Consider the following 13217-nt stretch of genomic DNA (forward strand, 5'->3'; position numbering starts at 1 on the left):
GACTTTTAAGGACTTAATTTGACAATATTAAATTTAAGACTTTTTCAATACTTGTAAGACCCCGCAGAGTACCCTGATAAATGAAAACAAAATATACAAATTACTTCCAAATATAGGGTTAAGATGGGCAACATCTGATTAGCATGCATAGCACATTAGCATGCGGACCACAGTACCTCTGATTAATGAGCATGACTGTCACACAAGGACAACATGAATTTATTTAATTGATTTCATTAATTTGAACCAGTGGCATTGTGTGGTAGCTGGGATGATGGTGAACAGAGGGTTAACATTCTGCTGTTACACAGAGGACGGACTAGAGGAGGTGTAGATTAAAGATTAAAGTAAGCCACTCAAAGAGATAGGGACTCTGCAAATACTAGGGTAACACTAGGGCCATATTGTATTGCTATCGATATGTATAAGTCTTCCCCATGAATTTGTCATATGGCGATATTAATGATATACATGACGAATGTGCTGCTAGGTGGACGGCTCTCATGTAGAACAAGCATAACTGAATGCAGAGTTCAAACTATAGACAAGGATGTAGAGTTCATTACTGATGATGGTCAGGATCCAGTTTTACTTTTTGTGTTTGCACAGCTCTCAAAACTGTAAGGAGACGTGACTTGTGGCTGAGGAAAAAAATGGTGAAAAGAATTACTTTCCTATATGGTCATTTGTATTGTTGCCAGGATGGATGCAGGGTCACTGTGTAAATAACAATGTAGCGTAAGAATCCATTTAGTAGGGTCTTATTAGCAGGAGAGCATGAGGGGCAGACTGTGTTGACTTTCGGGCAATATACATGGGCAAAAAATGTACACCCAATATTTCCCTTCAGCACACACAAACATAAAATAATACTACACACTGTCCATCTTCCAGACAAGCCTCTCTCAGTTGTACACACACACACACACACAAGCACTTATCAGTCCTACATCATCACAAGGAGTCTCCTTAGTGTGCAATGGTACTCTAGTGGTACTTAACAATGGTACTTAACTGGGTTCCCTTTCAGACGGTTCAAACGATTTGCAGGTTGGGAGTGGGAGTGGTGTAAGACCACAGACACACAGCTATTGTGGGGGGAAAGCATGCCTGGGTCTGGTGGTAGGGCAGGGTAAAACCATATACAACTAATATTAATCTCACAGTATCATTCACACATTACCCAGTGCTGGTGAGAACAAGACCTATGATGAAGGTCAGTGTTTATACCTAAAAGATGAAAAGGGTGGATTCAAAAACAAATCTAGCATTTAGGAAATGCATAAATGGCATTGTTTGAGTGAGAGGTAATCATAGAATAAAACAGAGATCAGGGCACAATGATATGACAACTACGAAAACAAAGAAACTGATGGAAAAATACTAGTGTTTCCTGGAGCTATGAGATGGATGCTCCATTCCTTATGCGTAATTAGCAGCCGAGACACCATAAGGGACTGCAAAATTTGTGCTGACATAGAATCAATATGGCACAGAAAGACTAAACAGTCCTAAGCAAGCATAACACTGAGTACACTAACACAATGAAGGCATTTTAGCTAAACCTTGAAAGTATAGTATCTGTTTTTCATTTTCAAAGGGATGGTCCCAGTATAGGCCTGACCAGGACTGTGGAAACGGGCCTCTCTGCATTCACCTGTATCAATTACCAAGCCCAGAACAGTGAGAATGACAAGAATGTCTTTCTGATATGTGATACATTTAGTCTACATACTGGCAGCAGGCATACATCACCAGTGTGCTTCTTTTTCCTCAAAATACATATAAATAGAGAGAGAGTAACCTCACACACAGGACCTTCTTTTGCTTATATGCACGTGCATGGGCTGCATGTCTTTAAGCAAAACAGACACACAAATCACACTGTTTGCTTCTACAACTTCTCATCAGTACCGTCAACAATACTCAGAGACTAACTGAATAGCCAACAGCTTTAGCTTAAGCTGGAGCAGAGCAGAATCCACTACAGTATCGCCCGCTTATCTCCTTATGTAACGACTGGGCTGGTGCGCACAGAGACCCACCATCTGTAGTCCGTAAGAGATAAGGCATGCTGTAATAACTACCAGTCTGAGGCAATGCTCAGGAGTATGGCCTAATGCAAATCTGTCCATGATTGCACACTTGCACACAATTTGTCATTTGGAAATACCCAGGATAGCCTACATCTTGTGAAAAAATGCCTAAGGTTAAGCCATCTGCTACAGTAAGAGCAAAGGTACGGTATATACTTCTACAAATACAGCCTAGCAAAAAGCAAAACACAAGTGTCTCCAAAATACTACTTAGTAGGCCAAATACTCCTGTAGGCCTACACTACACATTAGCCTGCTCGTTTTCCTGCTGTTCTACATGTCTCTGCGCAGAGGCATTGTATCTACTGCCAAGGCTTTTTATAGATCTATCTTCTCTGTCCCTTTAACCACTCTATCTACCTTAAATGCCATTAGGCTACTTAATCTAATCAGATATAATTCACTTATAATAAACTCTGCATTTATTGGCTACTGCAAGCTGAAACTGAGCCATCACTTCAACAATCATATGCGAGGTCAAATCGCACAAGTCCGCGCGGACTGTGTGACGAAATTCGCATCATGCGAAACGTAGGCAGACCATGCGGGACGTCATGATATCTGAAATGAGCCCTGATGCATTCTACCAGTTTCTCCCAAAACCTTAGACTTTATAGTGGACAGTATAGTGCTAGCCAAAATAACGAGGCAAATCCATGAGCAAACATTGTTTTAGCCTATTATAGCCCATATGCACCAACTCATAAACTTCTTACTTAGTCTACATTTAAATGTAGCCTGCCTAGCTCAGATTACAGATTTCTAGACTCGGGTAGCCTACACCAATCTGTTAAATAAAAACATTTTAATTACATTTAAGGTATTGCAAGCTATGTTAAAACTATCTTCCCATCTAGCGTACTTTCGAACAAACCTACATTGTTAGAATAGGCCTAGCCTATTCATCATCGAAAAAATAAAATGCATTAATGGGCTACATTATTAGGCGTGCTGTGAAAGTTTACAATCATTGTAGACCCAGACGTGTAGACTTCGCTAAAGCAAAACCCCTAGCACTTGGCAGTAGTAGACTGATGGTTTCCCGAGAAGCCAAAGTCACTGCATGGTGCTTTAGCCTAGCTATCAACGTCCGAACCTTCAGAGTTAAGACTTCAGACCGACTGGATAGCCAGCTATTTTATGTTTTCAATGCTGTGAACATTACACGCTGCCAACAGCAATTTAGCCACCAATGTGTAGATAAATAATCGCCCTCTAATCTGCACTCGATGCAGAACATCTGAATGGTTTGGCTACGTCATAAGAAAATGGCAGGAACCGACAATTACACTGTAACAAAGCATGTTTCACTGTAGAATACGCCAATCACCATGAAAATATTTTGGACAAGTTATGGGCTTTCGGCAGAGGCTGGTGTCCTATCTAGGCTACAGCCCATTTTTTAAGATCAATTCGGACAATCACACCCTGTCTTCCAACTCCATTCATAAACGACCAAGACCTCCTAGGTGTATTCGTGATAAACGGCAGAAGACAGGCTAACCAGCCCATGCATCCCACATAATTGCTGGCAATAAGAGCAATACACAATCATCTATAACAAAGGCTATGATTATATTCTCAGTTTTAAACCCCAACCACATGGTTGCAACAACCACAATAACCATCGCATGGTAGATTCGCCATTGCACGATTAACTGCACACGAACGTAGGCTACATAACAACACTGACCATAATTGTCAGACCTGATCTTAGCACAAGTAGCAGGGTCCATTGTTTTTAACGTGGTGTAGGCTTACTTACCGTATACAAAAATCTGGAGGTCCTCTCTATGAATAGCCACTGTTAAAATGAGTAAAAAGGAGATCCGTGTGGCTTGCGCCCTATCCAAAGCTACTGTTTGACTACTGCTGCCGTGCCCGACAAACCATGTCAGATGCCCCGAGAGAGAACTAGCTGCATAGAGGATGCAGGGAGTATCGGTTCAGCGAACAGCAGCGCTCTAGTGGATTTAAAGGAGGGATAGTGAAGGAAGGATTACGTGGTGCCAGTTTAATTAGACGGAGTTGGCATTGGTGTGTGTGTGTGTGTGTGTGTGTGTGTGTGTGTGTGTGTGTGTGTGTGTTGGCACAACTATACAGCACCTATTGCACCAGCACCATTTTTTCAACACGAAAGAGTGAAACAAATAACATTTTGAAAAGAGGTAGGCGTGTCTATGTTCTCTAGTGCTAAGTGCTATAAGTAGTCTACAATAAGAAGATGCTTAAAGGCTAATAGTGTGCGGGTTATGCCAATGTGTAGTTGACAGAGCAGCCTACAATGTTCAGCTCTACAGACACATTCCAACTATCAGTTCCCCCTCATTGCTGATTAGGCATAACCATCAAGCAGACTGTCATTGTAGGCCTACTGCCTTATATAGCCTACTGTACATAGCCTACCGTGCAACCATATTGGTTTTAGCTTTTGGAAGGAAGCTTTTGATGGGGGATCAGAGGCCAAGTAATATCTGGCTGCTCATCACAGCAAGCCTATATTCACAGATGCTCAGTTTGACTATAATACAGAAACATATTACTGCCACCTCATGGTCAACTATGAGGGAAGGCCTACTTTGACATGTCTTGCTACTGTGTCAGATTTTGATACCAGATCATGACTATGTTTTATTACAGTGCATGAAAATGCACTGTTCTGTTATCCAAAGTCTTCTTCTTCTTCTTCTTCTTCTTCTTCTTATTCTTCCCAACAAATTTCTGCATCTAATTCAGCTTTAACCGTTTAACATGGAAACTTCGTTTAAACTTTGTAACGTAGGTCTTGAAAAGGACACGTGGGGAATGTATTTTTCACTTTTGTAAACTTTATACTTTTTGAGATATTAATAAAAAACAAGCTTATTTTTCCCCATAGACTTAACATGGGCTGATGACATCACAATGGGCTAATTAACTTGATTTGCACCTGTATCAACTTCCAGCTGCTCACTACTAGGACCCATCAAAGGGCCAGTTAAACTGATTGCACCTGTATCAACTGCTTTCTGCTTAACTAGGCCAACTCTCTCTGTGTCTCTCCATTCTACAAGGATATAAGGCACATTCCATCCAACTTTCTATCCATTTATCCTCTTCAAACCATTCACTCATCCACCCATTAAACTATCCACCAACATCCATTAAACAATCTGCCTATCAACATCCATTCAACTTTCTGTCTATCAACATCCATTACACTATCCAAATTCAACTTTTAAACTATATACTCTGTCTCAGGCTTTAAGCATACAATCTGGCTCTATTAAGACTACAGATTCTGTTCCTATTTCCTCTGCCCACAACTGTTTCAAAATAAATGTCCTCACCACAATAATTCACTATTAAATAATTTAACTATTTAAACTACTCAACTATTTAACTGTTTAGACATTTCAACAGTCAGTTGTTATCAACTATGACTCCTGCCAACTGTTTCCAAATAAAAGTTTGTTTTGCATTTTATGTTAATATACAGTATATTTATATTTTCATGCACTGGTAATTTCCTCGAAATTACATTTTCTAGTTTATTGTTTTGTTTGTATTATTACATTTCTTTTTATTTATAAAGCACTTTGAGCTGCATTCTGATAAAGGTGCTATACAAACTAGAAAAGCATTTCCTGAAGGAAATACAGTGCATGAAAATGCAAAAAATATGATGTAAAATATCATACAGAGTAAAAACAAACTATATTGGTTGCTAGGTAGATGAGGTTTAATATAGTTGGAATGACTGAACAGTTAAATAGGTGGATAGTTTATATGGTTAGCATTGTTAACATGCATAGTTAGCATTGTTAACAGTACAGTGCATTTTCATGCACTGTAATAAGAAGAAGCCTTGGAAGAACAGTACAGTGCATTTTCATGCACTGTAATAAATCGGATAACAGTAGAGTGCATTTTCATGCACTCTTAATAAGAAGATGACTAGGAAGAACAGTACAGTGCATTTTCATGCACTGTAAAAAAGCCTTGGAATAACAGTACAGTGCATTTTCATGCACTGTAATAATAAAATGCCTAGGAAGAACAGTACAGTGCATTTTCATGCACTGTAATAATACAGCTAAGAACTAGAAAACGCAATTCCAGGGAATTACTAGTGCATGAAAATGCAAAACATATGGTGTGAAATATATTGTTAAAACAGATGATGTGCTAATTGGCAACCAACATGATGAGGTTTAATATAGTTGGAATGACTGAACTAGGTAGATGACGTTTAATATAGTTGGAATGACTGAACAGTTAAATAGGTGGATAGTTTAAAAGGTTAAATTATTTGCTAGGTAGATGAGGTTTAATATAGTTGGAATGACTAGACAGTTAAATAGGTGGATAGTGAGGTTTAATATAGTTGGAATGACTGGGCAGTTAAATAGGTGGATAGTTTAAATGGTTAAATTATTTGCTAGGTAGATGAGGTTTAATATAGTTGGAATGACTGAACAGTTAAATAGGTGGATCGTTTAAAAGGTTAGATTATTTGCTAGGTAGATGAGGTTTAATATAGTTGGAATGACTGAACAGTTAAATAGGTGGATAGTTTAAATGGTTAAATTATTTAATAGGGAATTATTGTAGCAAGGACTTTTATTTTTAAACAGTTGTGGACAGAGGAAACAGTTGAACAGGATGTGTAGTCTTAATAGAATGAGACTGTATGCTTAAAGCCTGTGAAACTGACAGTTGATGCAGGTGGCCTGGCCACCTGGCAGACAATTCTAATTGCTGTGATGTCAAAAAGGCCCATGTTAAGTCTATGGGGAAATTTTAATAGTTTTCAATTAATAGTTTAAAAAGTATAAAAGTTAACATGCTTAACAATGTTAATTATGCTAACCATGTGACTTAGCTAATCATTTTTAGCAGTTATGCTAACAATGCTAACTATGCTAACCATATTACTTAGCTAACTTAGCTAATCATTTTTAGCAGTTTTGTTAAAAATGCTAAAATGTGAACAATGCTAATTATGCTAACCATGTGACTCAGCTAACTAAGCTAATCATTTTTAGCAGTTATGCTAAAATGCTAACATGCTAACTATGTTACTTAGTTAACTTAGCTAATCATTTTTAGCAGTTTTGCTAAAAATGCTAACAATGTTAGCAATGCTAACTATGTTAACCATGCTACAGTGGGTAGGAGTCATAGGGTGTGTTCGAAACGGAAGACAGCTGCCTGCTACCGCCCTCCCTACATAGAGAGCTGTCGCACTAGACATTACTTGCCAGATATCTTAACAGACAGTTGGTTTCGAACTCTCTATTTAGATAGCGACAATGTGTGGTGTCATCACATCAACGTTACGTCTGTACCTAAACATTCTATACTCCGCTCGAAGATCTTTGGGTCCCTACCGTCAGACGTCCCGTCATTTTCTGACTGTCACCACCACTTTTTGTGTACTGGTACCGTCAGTATGGAGACTACCGTGACTGCCATGGTCCTTCACCAGCTAATGGAGTTGGAAGAAGAGGAAACCCTCCGCAGACGAGCCCACCAGAGACGTCTCAAGATGCTAGCTGCGTATTGGCATCTGGCAAATATCGAGGTGAGCCCAGCGGCAACTTAAGCCAGAACATTAATGTGAACTCCTGAGGTAAAATAGCAGCTAGTGTAGCGGTAACAGTGGCTAACGTTACCTAGTAGGTCAAATATATAGGCTATAGTCCTATGTAATTATCGACATCAACAGTATATGAGCGTCTTTGCTAACGATAACGCTAGATTTACGCCGTATGGCTATACTATAAACTGTTAATTGTGATGTTTCTGTAGGCTACTGCTTATTGAAGTCAATACTCGGTCGCTTTTAGCCAGAAAGCTCACTGATAAGTATGCAATAGAGGTATGTATAAAACACATTTGTGAATTGATGCAGTGATAGATAGTGATACAGTTATAGATTCAACTGAAGATAACAGACATGTTCATCATAATGGCTAGATACAGAAACAGATAGTAATGCACAAAGCACAACGTTGATTAAAGACATTTATTGACATCGATAAACATTGTTTACATCATTGATTTCATGCCATATTGTTTGCAGAGTCTCACAGTTTATGCCAAGATGAACAGGGCCGTGCCTATCCTCAGGCTCTTCTTTGACGAGGAGGAAGAAACCAGGCCAGACTTTAGGCTGAGCAGGGCCTCCATCACAGGTCTGCTGGTGTTGCTGCAGCAGGAGCGGCATCATGGATGGGGTCCAGTAATTGAAGTCCTGGTGTTTTTTTGGTTGGCCAGCAGGTCATATTATCGCATTGTGTCCCGGGCATTAGATATGCCTAAGTCTACGGTGCACAATGTTGTGCACCGTGTCTGTGGGGCTATCGTGGCAGTGATGCCACGGGTTATCAGGGTGCCATCCACTGCAGAGGAGCTACAGGAAGTATCCAACACCTTTGCTAGGTTGGCTGAGCATGTGGTGTTCCGTAAGGCCATGGGAGCCATCGATGGCTGCCATATCCGTATCAAGGCTCCAGGAGAACCTCGTGCACAGTACTACAGAAACCGCAAGCTATTCACATCCTATCAGTTGCAGGCAGTTTGTGATCATGCCGGTCGCTTCATTGATGTTTTTATTGGTTTCCCAGGTTCTGTCCATGATGCCAGGGTCCTGAGGAACAGCCCTCTATACCGCCGCGCCATATATCCACCCCCGGGTACGTTCTTGTTGGGTGATGGAGGCTACCCCTGTCTGGAGCAGCCCATTAGTCTCCTCACGCCATACAAGAACCCTGTTAGGGGAGTGGCAAGGCAGAGGTTGGTACTCCATAAAGTATGTGATTTCAATTGGAATGTCAAGCATTGCAATTATTCAAACATCAGTTTATTTTAACCACTTACCTACAGGTTTAATAGGCATCACTCCAGTGGTCGTTCGATAATAGAGCAGGTATTTGCCATGATGAAGACTCGGTGGCGGGTCATCTTCTTGCATGCCTTGGAGGTGGATGTCTCATTTGACCCAGACGTCATTGTTGCATGCAGTTTTGCACAACATATGTCTGCGCAATGATGATGTCTTGCCATTGGACGACCTGGACCCTGACGAGCCTGGATGTGAAGCTGAGACTGCCAGTGGGATGGCCCTGCGAAACAGAATAGCAGATGAGTTGAACGTACAATAATTTGTTTGTGTGGCTGTGTAGTCTTCTCCCTCTTGCAATAATTGGCAGCTCATGTTGTGCCGTGAAGGTTGGCCTTTACGGATCCTTGGCACATACCTTATTACATTATATTTGTAATCACTGTTACTGAAATCAGTTTACACTGTTTAATAACCTGTTGTTCATGTTGTTACAGGAACATCGAAAGAAGCCTGGGTTACTTTCCAGTTATAGTTACTTGTTTAAGCAGATTACTATTCTACTGTTAATATTTTTTAATTAACTTCTTATCCAGTGTATAGTTGTAATCAGAAATCAGTTCTTGCTGCTGATGTTTGATGCTTTCATTAACACATTTACTCCAGTTATACTTCTAATCACTGTTAATGAAATCAGTTCACACTGTTGAATAACCTATTGTTCATGTTGTTACAGGAACATCGAGAGGGTTACTTTTAAATAGCATGACCAAGAAGGGTGGTCGCTCCCTAAGCCTGGGCCCTCATGAGGTTTCTCCCTGTGTGGAGTTTTCCCTATAGCTCTCAAAAGTGACAAAATACAGTATGCCTAATAAAAGAATATTTATTTATTTGTCTGCCATCCTCTCCAACACAGCTAACAGACGAGCAAAACGCTCGTCGGCTGCCTCTCCTTCTCCATGTACTCCTCCCTCTCAAATTGCTCCCTCAAAAAAGCAGCAAAAACTGCTTCTTTTCTGGCCCCTGGCCTCTCTCTGCGGTTCTCTCTCTGCTTGGGGGGGGGCACAGCACCTGACGAGCATGGCTCTGCTTCCCTGGATGAGATCGGGGACATGGAGGCACGGATCACTGGTGGGGAGATAGAGTGCCTCTGCCCCAGAATCTCATCCATGGTACAGAACCATGGCCACAATGCTGCTCTGTCCTCCCCAGCATCTGTCCCTGTTCCTGTGGGTTTTTTTCAGTTCCTACAGATAAATGAGGAGTATGTAATTAGCAATAGAAGAATGGACAACAGTTTTCTAACTACCAGTAACATAATTTACTGTAACCAGTAACAGAATCACAGATGGCCGTGTAGTAGTCTTAACTAATTTGAAATAATTTCATTCTACACTTTTATTTTACTTAATGATCTATTGGTTCATAAATTAGCCTACATTGAAACATACAAATTTTACTGTTGGGACAATGGTCTGGTCATACCTTGTATTTTTTTTTAAGGTTGTCCCACTTTTTACGGGCCTGTTGTGGGGTCACCTTCTCCTCCAGGCCAACAGACCTGAGGACCTGTCTACACAAACAGTAAATTGAATCATTACATTACATTACATTTGGCTGACGCTTTTTTAGCCAAAGCGACTAACAACATGGTAAACAGTTTAAGTTTTAGAGCAATTCTCAACAATTTTAGGAGAATTTAAAAACATTAGAGTACAGTAAGAATAAGTGCATCAGTGAGTGCTGTTTTTAAACAGTTACTTGTCAGTTTAAGACGGCTGGTGAGTGCTAGGATCAGCAAGACTTGTTGTAAGTGTTGCTATGAGAGGAGATGTTCTCTAAAGAGCTGTGTCTTCAGGAGTTTTTTGAAAATGGAGAGGGATGTCCCTGCCCTTGTAGGAACTGGCAGTGTGTTCCACCAACGAGGAACAACAGATGAGAAAAGTTTGGATTGGCCTGAGCGTACCGGTGGTAGAGCTAGACGTCGTTCGTCTGAGGAGCGCAGCGGTCTGGAGGTAGCGTATGTCTGTATGAGGGCATTCAAGTAGGTGGGAGCTAGCCTGGGTGTTCCCATGCTGCCTTGCGCGCGATTTGATTCACGCTGCTAAGGCAGCCTGGAGACCATGGAGCAAATTTTCGCCTGAGATAGGGAACCAATCACAGAACAGGGGGGAAAGCAAGACGATGATGAGCTATGCACAGACGCATTTGATAGACATCCGTGGCACCCAATAAACGGATCTGGGCATTTTTTTCAAATACGAGAAAATGAACGTTTGGTTCCCAGACCACGTCTCATTGAGAAGTGGTGGCGCTAGCCAGGCTAGGTGGGAGCAGAACCGGAGACTACTTTGTAGGCAAGCGTTAGAGCCTTGAATTTGATGCGGGCCGCCATAGGTAGCCAGTGTAGCTGGATGAGCAGCGGGGTAACATGTGCCCTTTTGGGTTGGTTGTAGACCAGGCGCGCCGCCGCGTTCTGGATCATCTGAAGTGGTTTCACTGCGCAGGCTGGGAGACCTGTCAGGAGGGCGTTGCAGTAGTCGAGTCGTGAGATGACTATTGCCTGAACCAGAAGTTGGGTAGCATCTTGAGTCAAGTAAGTCCTGATTTTCCGTATGTTGTAGAGTGCGAAACGGATCAGAGCTAAATACTGTATAAAGAAGGTCACAGCATGTTTATTTAATATCCAGAGCTTTTTATGACGAGGAGTCACTTGTTTTTAAAGCATCCCTCTAACAGTTAACTAAAACTTACTTCCAGCCATCCATTGCACTGTTCCTCTGGCCTGTGAAGAGCCGATCTGCCTCCCCCCTTGCCTGGATGAACCTGGCAGTGTCATCGGATGTCCCTATGGGGAAATAACCGCCAAACACTTTAGTTAATTATTTTCTCACTACAAGATAGCTTGATGGTCTTAATCAGGTAACTATTTTGGTAACATAATGCTTTGTTTGTCGAGCCTAGGCAGCGGTGGCAGCAACCTGTTGATGCTAACGTGATGTGAGAAATTATGTTAAACTAAACAGTGGTTTGCCTAGTCTTATTATTGTAACGCTAATCAACAAGGCTGTTTACTACTAGATTGAGCTAGCAGCTTTGGATTCAGATTATCATATCTGGAAACGAGTTAGCTCCATTGTGAATTCAAACATTGGCATCATGAAACTGCCAAAGATCAAACGTTAACGTTAACTCAAAGTTGTATTAATGTTACTGTGTTGCTTCTACGGACATTGTTACCGTTGCGGTTATATTAATTCCTGTTATAATGTTAGCTAGCTGGCTTTTTTTGTAAGCCCCTTTTTGAAATGTATAGGTTTGTGTAATACCTGTAAGTGTTCTCTTAATTGAGTGACTAGTGGGGCTCTTAGGCCCAATCATACCAATCGACATCACATGGTATGTCAGCTGATTGTAAGGCCTACATATATATCCTTTCACCAAAAGTGTCCATCATTTGCCTGAAGAAGACCCAGCAGGGTCGAAACGTTGCAATAAATAATTGGGAGTCAATCAATAGCAGTGTTGCGGACATTATATTTTTTCAAATGAGCTGGCTAACAATTGTTAAATTTCGCATGTATAACCAACTTTGCTGGATACAATAGCGATATTTTCTGATAGTATCTTATGTATTTCTCGGTAACTTTATAGAGATAGAAGTGATAAAATGTAAGAAAAGTCCAAAAAAATACTAACATTTGTACACAAAGTCGGACTTCTGGACCTGGTCAACCATCTTGATTTTTTTAATTTGACAAATTCACAGCCGGCCGCGGAGGATTATGGGTAGTAGAAAGCATGAAGTGAACATCGATGCTGACTCCAAAAATGACCGTTATTTATGAAATCTAAGATATCTTAGAAGGCAGCAAAATTATTTTTTTTCGGTTTGGAATCGCACTCGCTGCCTCGCTCCCCAGTTAGATATCTTAAAAGGCAGCAGTTTTACCCGTTTCGAACACACCCATAGTTGATGACAAGTAACAGTTACAATGGCTGAACAGTTAAAAAGTTCAGTAGTTTAAAGGGTTAAATTGTTTAATAAGTGAAATATTGTAGTGAGGACTTTTATTTTGAAACAGTTTTTGGCAGAGGAAGCAGTTGAACAGGATGTGTAGTCTTAATAGGGCCAGTTTGTATGCTTAAAGCCTGAGACTGGCAGTTGATCCAGGTGGCCTGACCACCTGGCATAGGATTCTAATTGCTTAACGGCTCTATTGTGATGTCATCAGCCCAATGTTAAGTCTATGGGGAAATTTTGAGTAGTTTTTAATTAATAGTTTAAAAAGTAT

The 13217-nt window shown here is 40.8% G+C and overlaps 1 protein-coding gene and 1 long non-coding RNA gene across 2 annotated transcripts in view; one reads left to right on the forward strand and one right to left on the reverse strand.

Annotated features, from left to right (window-relative positions):
• Positions 1-4142, reverse strand: part of hpca (hippocalcin) — a 31192-nt gene extending 27050 nt beyond the window's left edge. Inside the window, exon 1 of the mRNA XM_042076150.1 lies at positions 3862-4142. The gene's annotated coding sequence lies outside the window, so the exon portion shown is untranslated. The remainder of the gene's footprint in view (positions 1-3861) is intronic.
• A 3291-nt stretch (positions 4143-7433) lies between these two features.
• LOC121695378 lies at positions 7434-8990 on the forward strand. Its single transcript, XR_006026075.1, has 3 exons — positions 7434-7662; positions 8174-8317; positions 8967-8990. It is a non-coding gene; the product is annotated as an uncharacterized LOC121695378 (long non-coding RNA).
• The last annotated feature ends 4227 nt before the right edge of the window (positions 8991-13217 follow it).

The sequence above is a fragment of the Alosa sapidissima genome, chromosome 21 (genome assembly GCF_018492685.1).
Source record: "Alosa sapidissima isolate fAloSap1 chromosome 21, fAloSap1.pri, whole genome shotgun sequence".
Lineage (NCBI taxonomy): Eukaryota > Metazoa > Chordata > Actinopteri > Clupeiformes > Clupeidae > Alosa > Alosa sapidissima.